The sequence below is a fragment of the Chrysochloris asiatica genome, unplaced genomic scaffold (assembly GCF_000296735.1).
Source record: "Chrysochloris asiatica unplaced genomic scaffold, ChrAsi1.0 scaffold00152, whole genome shotgun sequence".
NCBI classification, from domain to species: domain Eukaryota; kingdom Metazoa; phylum Chordata; class Mammalia; order Afrosoricida; family Chrysochloridae; genus Chrysochloris; species Chrysochloris asiatica.
Window position 1 is genome coordinate 4,105,597 of NW_006408670.1, and position 10,263 is coordinate 4,115,859.

Sequence of the window (10,263 nt, forward strand, 5' to 3'; positions counted from 1 at the left end):
TCTGATTCTAGGGGAAAATACGACTGACTGTGGTGAGGAAAATAGAAAATCAACCATTACTTATGTTTATTAGGTGATTGAATACGGCCTGGTGCCTCACTAAGACAAGCTATCAGGTTATATAAGATGTCTGGCTTGAATGCCCCCTTTCCCACACTTGCACAAATATTTAAATGTAGTTCAGAGGTTTTAAAAATACTTTGTCTTTCAGGAAATTTAGTAAATTTGCATTTTTTTATTAGATAAAATCTAAGCTAGTTTATGTTTAAAAAATGTCTTTGTCACAAAAGGGTTTACAAAGATGTGTTCACTGTGATAAACTGAGTACCAGTTTCCTTATTAATTTGTTGTTGTGGTGGTTGTTAAGTGCCATTGAGTCGGTTCCAACTCATAGTAACCCTGTATGATTTCTGAAGAGCTCTGGTGTTGGTGTGAACTGCTAGGGAAAAAGTTTAACTCTTATAGTTTTGGACTCTGGCTTTTACTGTTAGTTTTTTGGTTTTGTAGATAAGGAAAAACACTTAAAATTCAAAGTATGATGTCTGCTTTTTTTTTTTTTTTTTTTTTTTTTCCCCACATTGGATCCATCTAACTTTCTAATCAGAGTCTAACAACAAAATCTTTGATAAGGGCCAAGGCATAGGACTTCTTTGCGATCTTAGATTCCGGGCTCCCTTCATGCTAGATTTGTATACCCAGTTTATATGATTACTAAAGTACCTGTAAGGAGCTCTGGTAGTATAGTGGTTATGAATCAGGCTGCGCACCTAAAGGTCAGCAGTTTGAAACTACCAAGCTGTTCCGCAGGCAAAAGATGAGGCTATTGGTTCCCGTAAAGATTTACTGCCTTGGAAACCCTGTACAGGGTCTCTATGAGTCGGTCTGACTCCACGGCACATAACAACCACCAAAGTACCTGTAACACATTTCTAGCCATTCCATAAATCTTGAATAATATTCCTTTACCAATGAAAATTCATTTCTAAACACTTGTTAATTAGCCCTCCTTTCTTAAGGGGGCAGAACTACTGGAATTACTGGTCTATAGAGCAAACTCTTTGAAGTCTTTAAGATGTTAAAAAAAAATTACCCGTGGAGTATGTATTTCTGGTGAGGATATCTCATAGATTGATAAATGTCTATGTAGTATCTATTAAGATTAGTATGCACATATCACACTATCTATGTAAAAGTATTTTTCTGTAGAAGTATTTTAAAGTACATTGTAGAAAATATCATAGAATCTAAAAATGTGATCATATGTATGATTTAGAATCATCTTTCTTTTAAAACAGATTTTTTTCCCTTTTCCAGAGAGAATATAATTAGTACATGTATTTTTCATGTTTCTTCCTAACTGCAGGATTTAGGTGCCATTGGTTATAGCTTTGTAACTTGCAATGTACTATCTGATCTCTTGTTCAGGGTCTTAGCTTTCTTGCATAAAAATACCAAAAATACAGGGTGATGATTCCCTAGGAACTTCATAGAGTGAATATATACACTTTATAAAAATAAAATTACGAGGTTAATTGGACAAGTCCAGAGATGGTTTGGACTGGGAAAATCTCCAATTGACATAATGTTATGACAGCTTCAATATACAATAAAGAACAAACCTTCTTGAATAATTGAATGAGGAACTAAAGTTAAATCGTATTTGGCTAAAAGATAATCAGATAATCAGGAAATTTGAATGTGGGATATCTGAGAGCATTTTAGACTGGACTGGTGTATATATACATATATATGTGGTATTACATGATTGCTTAAGGGCACATAATTGCAAGTATGTGTGCTTTTTAGTTAATTATAAGAGAGTCACAGAACAATGGTAGGATTTATTTTTCTGGGAATCTGTTATTAACGCTACTTTTTCAAGCATGTCTTTTTTCTAGGGGTCCATTGTAAAGAAGATTTATCAATAATGCTGTGTGTCAAGGCCCTTCAGTCATAGGCTAGCGCATCCAACATCTGTTTGACCATAGTGGATATGACATCCTGCCTCTGCCAGACCACAGATAGAATATTTTATTTAACTTATATACATTGTTGTTGTTGTTAAGTGCTGTTGAGTAGATTCCGACCCATAGCGACCCTGTATAGGGTTTCCATGGAGCAGTTGATGACCTTGAACCACTGACCTTGTGATTCAAATGACTTTGCTGTCTGACGCATTAGCCCACAGTGCCACACCAGCATAGGACAGTACAAAAGTTAGAGAAGTTGTTGTTAGAAAAGGCAACTTTAAAATTCAATGTGCATTCTAGATTCATGTCAGGGGTTTTCGATGGAGTGAAGACTCTACATTCAGGATACTCTATTAACACACACCAAGAACCTCAGATTTTAGACTCATACATTTTTCCTCCTTTTTATCAAGAATTTTCATGAAGTTTGTTGATCATGTACAGTTAGCATAGTATGTTTTCTTCTGCATGGATTTCTCCTCCTCAGTTACCTCTTGGATATCCACTTGTCTTAGTGTAAGTCTTCAAGATCCAGGATACTCTTTGGCTTTGTTTAGTTTTTCAGAATGGCTAGACAGACTGTCATCATCATGACTCGATTTATCATGACTCAATTTAGTGATCTTTTTGGGAAAGGTTAATATGGAGTAAGACCACATTAGAAAATCTACTTGGTTATTGTGTAATTAAGAAGCATTTAGAGCAGAATCTCAAGTCCATTGCTAGAATTGTTGTTGTTAATGACCCTTGAGTCAGTTGCAACACTGTATAGGGTTTCTGAGGAGCAGCTGGTGAGCTTGAAGTCACCCATTGCCAATATGTTGGTTTTTTAACTTAAGGTGTTAGCAGTAATTTTAAAACAGCATTTAATTATTTCAATTATAATGACAATAGCCATAAGGATCCATGAATCCTATTCATCTAATTTGATGGGGAACAAACTTTAGTTGGGTAAGAATACGAAGTCAGCATTCTGATGAATCTGTTGGATGTTCTTTTCTACTTTACTTGAGATATTTACTCAAGTACAACAGAAGGTATAGCACACACTCCATTTTACTTTTGTAATAGGAAATCTAAGATATTTCTGTTGTTCAAAAATACTTTTGCATGGAAATTTAAGGACTTTTTTTCTGGGCTTTTAATGAGTTGACAATGTCATCAGTTATATCTTCCATACTGGCAAACATATTTTGAATGACTCCATACCAAGAGAGGAAGTCTCATTAAAAGAAGTAACCAAGGCCAAGATTTTCTTTTAAAGAATTCCTGTTTAGTAATCCCTGTGGCACTGCAGCTAGTGTGCTGAACTGCAATATTGGTTTGAACCACAAGGTCAGTGGTTCAAGTTCACCAGCCACTCCTTGGAAACCCAATATAGCATCACTATGAGTCAGAATCAACTTGATGACACTTAACAACAACACCATTAATCTCTTCAATATTTATGTTTCTTTCTAAGATTTTCAAATTATCAGTCCAATGAAGACTTTCATTATAAGAGAGAATTTCTAGAGGGACTCCCAAATAGTCACAAGTACATTGATCGACCGTTTATACCTAAGTTATCAAGGTAATGTCCATGCATAGGGCCCATTGTTATGGTTAGTTTATATGGAGTACTTTGATTTCCCACATAAGAACATGGAGTACTTTGATCCCCCACATAAGAAATCCTTAAAGGGAATGAATTGCACGATTTCTGCTATTGGTGATAGTTGAGATAATTTAATTTGCTTTTATAAGCCAGTTTGAAATTGTTTCAATTATCAAAAATAGACAACAGTGCCAAATTTATAGGAGTATAAACTTAGTTAAAATATTAATTTTCCTTTATGAGCATTGCAATGAATTTTCTTAAGCTTCAATGAATCTTGGAAGTCTTGGACATGTTGTTGTTGTTATGTGCTGTGGAGTTGTTTCCAACTCATAGCGACCCTGTACAGGGTTTCTAAGGCTGTAAATCTTTACAGGAGCAGAAAGTCTCATCTTTCTGCCATGGAACAGCTGGTAGTTTCAAATTGACAACCTTGAGGTTGGCAGCCTAATTCGTAACCACTACACTACCAGAGCTCCTTATAGTAGTAGCCATTCTAAGCAAGAACAGTATACTTCTTACTGATCCTTTGTTACCAGTATGATTATGCATAACCTATTCTGCATCATTTTCTTGAGGCTGTTAAATTCAATTAAAGCATGATATCTGAGAGCTCTGAGTAGTGCAATAACTTTACCCATATGACCCATATAAAGGTGTTATTGAGGTTAATTGTAAAATTAGGCACAAACCAATAACCAAGTAATAAAGTAGCTAATATATCTGAATTTTCATAAAGTGTTTGTGGTGTTTGATGACAGATCCAGCATTAGCCATATTGTTGGTGTTGTTAAGTGCTGTTGAGTCGGTTCTGACCCATAGCAACCCTGTATAGGGTTTACAAGAGCATCTGGTGAGGTTGAACCACTGACCTGTGGTTCAAATGACTTTACAGCACCACATCAAGAGTCTTGCATTAGCCATGTTGTTTTTGTTAGGTGCCATTGAGTTGGTACCAACCCATAGCGACCTTATGCACAGCAGAACAAAACACTGCCTGATCCTGGGCCAACCTCACCACTGTTGCCACACTTGAGCCAATCAATGCTGCCACTTGGCTAATCAATCTCCTTGGGTCTTCCTCTTTTTTTATGACCCTCCATCTTACCAAACATGATATCCTACTCCAGTGACTGCTCCTTCTTAACAAAATGTCCGAAGTATGAGAGATGAAGTTTGGCCATGTTGGCTCCAAGGAGCACTCTGGCTGCACTTCTTCCAAAACAGATCTATTGATTATTTTGGCAGCCTTTGGCACTTTCAATATTCTCCCCCAACACCGTAACTCAAAAGCATCAATTCTTCTATGGTCTTCCTTATTCACTGTCCAGCTTTTGCACACATATGAGGTTATTGGAAATACCATGTCTTGGGTCAGGTGCACCTTAGTCCTCAAGCTGACATCTTTGCTCTTCAACACTTTAAAAAGGTCTTATGCAGCAGATTTGCCTAATGCAATACGTCATTTGATTTCTTGACTGCTGCTTTCATGAGTGTTGATAGTTGTTCCAAGAAGAATGAAGTCCTTGACAACTTCAGTTTTTTCTCCGTTGATAAGAATGGAGTTTATTGGTCCAGTGGTGAGGATTTTTGTTTTCTTTATGTTGAGATGTAATCCATACTGAAGGCTATGTTTTTGATCTTCATCAGCAAACATTTTAAGTCCTCTTTGCTTTCAGAAAGCAAGGTTGTATCATCTGCATATCGCAGGTTGTTAATGAGTCTTCCTCCAATCCTGATGCCATGGTTTTCTTCATAGAACCCAGCTTGTTGGGTTATTTTATCAGCATACAGGTTGAATAAGTATGGTGAAAGAATACAACCTTGTCACACACCTTTTTTAATTTTAAAACATTCAAGAGGAGGGTAAATTTAATAAAATAATTGTTATGCCAAGTTTTAGTGGAGGCTATGAAAAAGAACAGACCTAAGAAAGGCTTCCTAATGAAGAAAAATAACCCCCAAAATAAATCACGGAAAAAGTGACCACATTCTGCTGATGTTAGTTGTTAGGAGCCTTGGGATCAGTTCTGACCCATAGTGACCCTGTGCACAACAGAATGAAACACTGCCTGGTCCTGTGCCAATCTCACAATCATTTTTATACTTGAGACCATTGCTGCCACCACTGTTCCACTGTTGTCACTGTGTTGGGAGTCTCCCTCTTTTTCACTGACACTCTACTTTACCTCCTGATAATGTGTCCAAAGTATGAGAGACAGATACTAGTCATCTTGACTTCTAAGGAGCATTATAGATATACTTCTTATAGCAGTCCATGGTACTTTTAATATTCTTATCCAACATCATAACTCAAATGCATCAATTCTTCTACAGTCATCCTTATAGCATATTGCAGTTACAATAAAATCAATTCCTGGGGTTTGCATATAAGACATGATTAAAATGGATAGAAAAAAGATGAGAACAATGGTAGCAATGCTAAGAAAAAAACAGATATAATAAATCTTGTTTCTAGATGTCATCGAGTCCGTTTCAACTCAAAGTGATCCTGCGCACAACAGAATGAAACACTGTCTTGTCCTGTACCTTCCTCACAATTGTTATGTTTGAGCCCATTTTTGCTGCCACTATGTAAAGCTATCTCATTAAGCACTGTCTTCTTTTTCACTGACAGTCCATTTTTCCAAGCTTTATGTTTTTCTTCAGGGACTGGTCCCTCCTGATAATATGCCCAAAGTATGAGAAACAAAGTTTTGTCATCCTCACTTCTAAGGAACATTCTGACTGTGCTTCTTCCAAGACCAATTTGTTCTTCTAAGAATCCATGGCACTTTCAATATTCTTGACAATCACCATGATTCAAATGTGTGGATTCTTCTGTTGTCTTCCTAATTCATTGCCCTACTTACACATGCATATAAGGCAATTTAAAATACCAAAGCTTGAGTCAGGAACACGGTAAACCCCAAACTGACATCTTTGCTCTTGAATACTTGAAAGAGGGTCTCTTGCAGCAGATTTGACCGATACAGTATGTCCTTTGATTTCTTGACTACTGCTTCCATGAGCATTGATTGTAAATATGAACAAATTGGAGTTTTTGACGTCAATATTTTTTCCATTTATTATCATTTTATTTACATTGAGGTGCAATCCAGACTGAAGGCAGTAGTCACTGACTGATCTTCATCAGTAATTATTTCAAGTCCTCTTCATTTTCAGTAAGAAAGCTTGTTTCATTTGTATAGCCTAAGTTCATACTCCGTACATCTGCATTCCAATTAGTGATGGATGTTTGCAGCTTTTTCTATTTATTTTGAATTGTTCCCCATCAGCTAATGAAAATCCTGAAAGCTTAACTCCATCCACATTTTTAAGGTCAACTCTCCTCAAGGAAGTAGCTCTTGCCCAGTTGTATTTTGGGTGCCTTACAATCTGAGGGGCTCATCTTCGGGCAATGCATTTGATAATGTTCCCTTGCTACTCATGAGGCTTTCAGTGGCTAACCATTCAGAAGTGGTCCACCTCTCCTTCTTCCTAGTCTGTCTTAGCCTATCATCTCCTCTGAAACCTGTCCACCATGGGTGGCCCTGCTGTTATTCAAAATACCAGTGGCATAGCTTCCAGCATCACAGTAATACACATGTCACTACTTTATGACAAACTGAATGGCGGAATAAAATTTCTAGATAACACAGAAATATTTTACCAGTCAAATAGACTGCAACCTGTTCACCGTGGGTGACCATGCTGGTATTTAAAATACCAGTAGCACAGCTTCCAGCATCACAGCAGCATACAAGCAACTACTTTATGACAAACTGACAGATGAGTGATGGAATAAAATTTCTAGATAATACATAAATACTTTACTAGCCAAATAGACTACTAAATAGCACAATTTCAAAAGTAGTTAATATTAAACACAAAACAATGACCCTAATAAGTTTCATCTACCAATAAATCTAGCTTTTTCCATAGCAACATAAATTTATAATAAGTGATGTTATATATATATCCAAATGGAACTTGCCAAAAAAAAAAGTTCCCCACCTCTATTTTAGAGCAAATTTCATAATAACTTCTGATATCTAATTTGGATAACTTTCCTTCCTATATGCTTAATAACCTTTTACTTTTTTCATGTACAACTCACCTGGTCTTTGGTCATTTGTATTCAATGCGTTCAATTTATTATTGAGATGATATCTAAATTCAGTTATGATATATTCAAGGTCATACATTGGCTCTTGTTTTTTTATTTTCATTTTAATACATTTTACTTGTACTTGCACATTAACAGTTTTTCAGTCAGACCCTGGCCTTGTCCAGAAAGTAAAATTAAGAGATATAGTAAAAGTCCACAGACAATCTAAGCAAGCACACCACTCAGATTCATGGCATGAAGATGGCTACTCTGCCAGACAATAGAGAAGTAAACATTCTTATAAAGTTGATTCATATAAGAGTTTTATCTACAATCTAATGATTATCTGAATGACAGGGAAGTTAAAGGTCAGACATCTGAGAACAAGGACTTAGCTTGGTTTGGTAGCTAACATGTAAGTCAAAGAAATTCATGGAAAAATTCCATTATCTTTTCATTACAATTTTCTAAGAACTTTAGAAGTCCTCCTTGTATGAGGGATTACATGATTGGTTAAGAATACATGATTATGGGAGGCGGGGTTTGATAGCAGCTAGCGTGGAGGTGCAGCGAGGTTCGCCATCAGCAATACCACAGAATACCAGACAAAGTAGATTGAGGGCAAAGCCCCCAAATTCGGAACCACATATGCAATAATATTTTTAAAATTTGAAGGCTTATAGCTAGTGGAACTTGTAGGAACGTGTACTTTTGAATCTGCTGGGCTTGGCAGCCCAGATCTGACAACTTGGGAGAGACCAAATGGCAAGACCAAGTGGGGGAGCAGACACACCATGGGAAAATGCCAAGGGAACCTGTGGGCAAAGATGGACAATACACTTTGTTGGTTTTGCTTTGTTCTGATTTTTTTTGGTAACTGTTCATTGGCCGCCCACTGTTGACACACCTCCATTCTAGTTACTAGAAGGGGTGCCTGAGCAAGTGGACACTCCCCACCCGCACCATTGGTAGGTTCTTCTGCCACACATGTGCACAGATACTCTCAGCCCTGAACTGTTTTTTTTTGTTTTTTTTTGTTTTGTTTTGTTTTTTAATATGGAAAAGCCAGAACAAGGGGTGTGGAGAGAGAAAGAGAGTTTAAAAACAAAAGAGGCCGAAAATTAAATTAAATCCTGAGGTACACCATAAAAACCAACAGTGGCATCTTGAAATCTCTCAGGCAGATTTGAAGGCAAGAAGCTGAAAGAGGACATTAAAGTCATACTCATATTAGGCTACAGATTTTTTTTTTCCCCCTTCTCTCCCTTCTCTCCCTTTTCTGCGATTATAGACTACAGTATCCAGTCTAGTTTGTTTTGTTGTTGTTTTGGTGGGGTTCTTTTTCTTCTAGTTTTTTTTTTTTTTTTCTGTTACTGTTTTGCTGGTTTATGCTCCCCCTTCTACCATTGGGGAACTCTTTTTCTCCATACATGATGTAAAAAGAGACAGCAACTGCTGCCATATAGTCAAGCTACAATCACACTCTATAAAACACCAAAATCCAGGCAAGAACCAATACCAACTCCATATATCAGGGAGGCAGACAACACCTGTGAAAGTTACTCTGAATTAAGCAATAAAAAGAGTGAAAAAGAAAGCCCACATCCTGATCACATCTACCTGGAAGCAATCAGAAAGCATAAAAAATACCAAAACACATAAATAAATATTAAGGGCACAGCTAAACAGTAAACATGTCCAAGAAGCAAAAGCAGATGTCCATATCAGCACATGTCCAGAAACAAGATAAAATATCTGAGACAAATGACCTATAGGTAGACCTGGACTATATTCTGGAAGGAGGGCAGGCCTTGGAAATGCCTGAGAAGGAATTCATAAACATAATTATAAAATGTTTCAAAACACTTTACAATGGAGTTGAGAAAATAAGAAAGAAGTCAGGAAAGCATTAGAGGAACAATCAAATAAGATAGATACAGCATTGGACACAATTCAAAACCTAAAGAAAGAGGTCCAAGCGATCAATAATAAACTATCAGAAATAGACAATATACTGAAAGGACAAAGGGGTAGAATAGAAGAGATGGAAGGCAGAACCAGTGAGCTGGATGACAAATCTTGCAATACCACTAAGATAGAAGAGTAAACAGAAAAAAAGGGTAAAAAATCTGAAAAGGCCTAAGATTCATGTTGGACAACATGAAGAGGAGTAACTTAAGAATTATTGGCATTACAGAACAAGAAGATGCACACAAGTCCACAGAGGAAATAGTTGAAGAACTACTGAAAGAAAATTTCTCTTACATCCTGAAAAGTGAAAAGATAAACATTCAAGAAGTTCAACAAGCAATACCTGGTGATTCATGGGCTCAGAGTCAGTGACACAGCCACAGAGGACTAGAGTGGAGAGTGAAGCATCCAGCTGATAACAAGAGAGCAGATAGACACAAGAACACCCACACTTACGGATAATACCCACTTGACCTGGCTTCAATGACTGGATGATCAGAGCTCAACCTGAAGAAGAAAGAAGAAGAAGAAAGCCCAATCTGATACAATTTGATGAACTTGACCTACAACTATGGATGCAGTAGCTCAAAAAAGGTAAAATTCCTTACTGCAAG

The 10,263-nt window shown here is 36.9% G+C and overlaps 1 protein-coding gene across 2 annotated transcripts in view; it reads left to right on the forward strand.

The window, feature by feature from the left end:
- ARHGEF9 (Cdc42 guanine nucleotide exchange factor (GEF) 9) overlaps positions 1-10,263 on the forward strand; it is a 392,374-nt gene that overhangs the window by 326,743 nt on the left and 55,368 nt on the right. The window lies entirely within an intron of this gene.